The following is a 4,129-nucleotide window of genomic DNA, read 5'->3' on the forward strand; positions in this document are numbered from 1 at the left end:
GTGCAAGGGCCAAGAGGGGCTGGGAGCCGGGTGGGGGTGGAGGGGAGCGGGTCTGGGTGGGGGAGGGAGGGAGAACAGAGAAAGGAGGTGGAAGGCGAGAGGCGGGGCCCCGGGGCCTGACAGGTCTTAGAGGGACAACCTCTCCCAGGTGGGAGCTGTAGATCCGACCCCTCCCCTCCCGCTTATATTTCAAGGAGAAAGATTTCCCATAATTAGACCCCCTAGCATTTTTGTCGCTTCCACTCCCTGGTTTGCACCCCAGTTCCCACTGGGATCTGGACAGATAAATGGATAGTAAGCAGGAAAGGAGTTGGTGCACGTCTTTGAGAATCGAAAAATGTTCGAGCTGGAAATGAATCTAACCCCCTCATTTTACAAAGGAGGAAACTGAGGCCCAGAGATAGAAAGAAACTTACCCAAGGTCACATAGCTTTGCAAGGACTCGCTTTTATTTCTTGTTTTTTCCTTTCCATTATCCTTGGGGAGATTTGACACTGGCTGCAGAGCGCTGAAGAAAACCTGACTTTAAATCTTGTCTCTGCCTCTTTCCATGTGTGTCTTTGAGCAAGTCACTTTCCCACTGCCCAGCAGGTGACTTGGGTACAACACACAATAATAAGGGGGTCTCAGTTTCATTCTTTGTAAAATGAGGGGAGTAGAGTTGGACTTAAGTTAGCTCTGAGTTCCTCTCCGACTCTAACATTTTTGGGTCCTCTGGACCTCAGTTTCCTGAGGAGTTAGATTAGATGTCTTCTAAGGTCCCAAATCTAAATATCTAGTATGATTCTATGATATGATAAACTTTCCTTCAGTTAAAGAATTAGGTTCAGGAGGAGAAAGAGAACAAGAATAATGGATATCGGATAGATAAAGCATTTATTAACCTCTTCCTATGTGCCTAGCCCTGTGCTAATTAGCCTGTGTGACTAACCTGATATCTGGCCCTGTGACCCTGAGCACATCACCTCTCTATGTCCCATTTTCATCATCTGTAAAATGAGAATAATAATACACTGCCTACTTTACAGGATTTTTGTCATGCAATGACTTTGTAAATCTTTATTATTGTGGGTTGTACCCAAGTCACAGCTAGGTAATAGGGAAGTTTATAGGCCTGAGAGAAGTCACCTTTCTTGCCTTCAAGAAGCAAATGAATGTCTGTAAAAAGGGGGTTATAGAGCTGGAAAGAATCTTAGAAATCATCTCATCTACCTCCTTCAGTTTACAGATAAGGAAACTGAGATCCAGAGATGGTTAACCCAAGGTCACACAAGTATTAAGTAGCAGAGTCAAAATTTGAACCCAGGTCCCATGACTCCAAATCCAGTGCTTGGCCCCATGGTATCACTCAGACCGTCTCATATAACTGACAAAGGAAAATGTACAGGAAAATATACATTCAAAAAGGGACATTAACAAATGTTCATAAATTGGTCATTGCTGAGGCAGAGTAAATATGTCCTGTCTGCTTATACCAGAGTAAATATGACAGTCTAGTGTTGGTCCCAGTTAATAATAGCCAATAAACATTAATTAAGCAAACACTAATTAAGCACCCACTGTTCCAGGCACTGTGCTAAACACTGAGGAAAGGCAAAAGACAAGGAGCTCTAGGTCTAATGGGACTGGCTCCCAGTAGTCTTTAAGGAAGAGATGGAATTTTAGAAAAATGTTGAATTATAATAGCTCATTTATGGAGTGTTTTTACAGTTTGGAGAACACTTCCCTCACAACCACCTTGTGAGGTATATAATCTAAATATTATTTCCCCATTTTACATATCAGGCAACTAGGGTGTAGAGAGAGGAAGTCTAAAGTTAGTCACATGGCTAGTGAACACCAGAATCAGCTGGGACCCATATCCTCTACTCTTTCCATTGCACTTCTCAACAGAAAGCACATGTTTTATTTGCAAAGAATAGTAATAATAGCTCATATTTCTATTGGCCTCTAATGTTTCCAAAACCCTTTTATCATAACCAGTTAGTTTGGGCAAATAGAAAAAGTATTATTATCATCCCCATTTCTTGCAGATAAGGAAGCTGAGGCTTAAGGGACTTGCCCAGGGTCTCACAAGTTGGAATTAGTCCTGGAACTCAGGTCTCTAGAGTGCTATCTATGATCTTGGGGAAAATAGAGGAGAATATAAATCATTAAACAAGTACACCAAAGAAAGAGAAAAAAAGACTCTAAGGAAGGAAATCAGAACTCCTAACCATGAAGGGCTGGAGTCAGGGAAAGAGAATTATCTTGGGGGTCCCAAAAGTCTTAGTATTTATAGATTTGACCATGTCATTGGCTCCCTGTTACCCCGGGAGTAAAATTTAAAAATTCTCAGCCTGATATTAAAAACCTTCCACAAACTGGCTCTCACCTACCTTTTCAGTCATTCACATTTCTTCCCCCACCACTCACCATTATAGTTAAACTGACCTATGAGCTATTCCACAAACACACCATTTCATCTCCTATCTCAGCACCTTTGCATAGGGGGTCCTAGAGACAGGTAAGGAAATTAAGATCCAGAGATGATTAATCCAAGGTCACACAAGTACTAAGTAGCAGAGTCAAGATTTGAACCCAGGTCCCATGACTCCAAATCCAGTGCTTGGTCCCATGGTATTACTCAAACCATCACATGTAACTGACAAAGGAAAATGTACAGGGACATATACATTCAAAAAGATACATTAACAAATGTTTATAAATCATCGTTGTTGAGGAAGAATGAATATGTCCTGTCTACTAAAACCAGTGTAAATATGGCAGTGTAATGTGTGTTGGCTTCAGTCAATAATAGTCAATAAACTATGTTCACCTACTATGTGCCCAGAGCACACCCCCTGCTCCCTACCTCCCTTAGAGTTGTACACAACTGAAATGACTGGATAATTTTAAAAAATAGTCCCTGCTCTCAAGGAGCTCATAACACAATGTGGGTAGGGGAGTCAAGTAAACTGTTTACAAACAAAATATGTAGGATAAATTGGAGACAATCTCAGAGGGAAGGCATTACTAGAATTAAGGGGGACCTTAATGAAAGGCTTCTTGCAGAAGGTGGGATTTTAGCATAAGCTTGAAGGAATCCAGGGGATCCAGGAGATGGAGAGGAAGAGGAAGAGAATTCCTGGCAGATGGTGTGTTTTGTGAAAGGAACAGTAAGGAAGCCAATGCCACTAGATCATAGATTATGTGGAGGGAGGTAAGGTGTAAGAAGACTGGAAAGGTCAAGTTATGAACGTCTTTAAAAGCCAAAGGAGAACAGCTAACTGGTATCTCACTCTGTGACTAGCAAACTCCCACTTTTCTCTTCTAGGCAGTTTTCTGCCTGAGCCAAGACTTCCTTCTCTCCACTGCCTCCTCTACCCTTCACTTCCACTATTTCCTCCAGATAACTGGTTCTACTATTAAACTTTCCTTCATTCTAAATCTCTTCCTCTTACACTTTCTTTTTAAAATTATTATGTTAATAAATAAAAATCTCCCTTCTCCCACATTTTTTATTGTTTTCAACTGCTGAGTTAGTTATCTTGGTGGATTAAGTGCTGGGTTCAAGATTAGGTAGTATTTTAATCTGGTCTCAGATATTAACCTTTGTAGGCTCTATCCTGATCTCTCTCTCTCTTTCTCTCCCTCTTTTCCTCTCCTTCTGTTTTTCCCTTTCTCCTCCCTCTCCTTCTCTCTCTCTTTTTTCTCTCTCTTCCTCTCCTTCTTCCAACATCCATACAATTTCTATCATCTCTATGCAAATGGCTCTCAAGTCTATATATCCAACCCTCATTTTTCCTCTGGGCTCCAGAACAACATCTCCAACTACCTGTTGGACATTCCCACCTAGATGTTCCATAAGCATCTCAAACTCAATGTGTCCAAAGCAGAGCTCCTTCCCTTTCCTCCTCAATCTATCCTATTTCTTAATTTCCCCATTTTTATAGAGGGCACCACTACTCTTTCAGTTACCTGGGAGAGTGGAGACACCATCCTCAGCTCTTTACTCCTGCTAATTCCTCCATATTCAGTTAGTTTCTAAGCTTGTTGAGTCTACCTCTTCAGCATCTCTTCCATCTGACCCCTTTTCTATGGTCACATTACAATGATCCTAGTGCAGAATTTCCTCATCTTTCCCCAG

This window comes from Petaurus breviceps, unplaced genomic scaffold (genome assembly GCF_028583685.1).
Source record: "Petaurus breviceps papuanus isolate PSGF00001 unplaced genomic scaffold, PetGlider_PUasm1.0 90919, whole genome shotgun sequence".
Taxonomy (NCBI): Eukaryota; Metazoa; Chordata; class Mammalia; order Diprotodontia; family Petauridae; genus Petaurus; species Petaurus breviceps.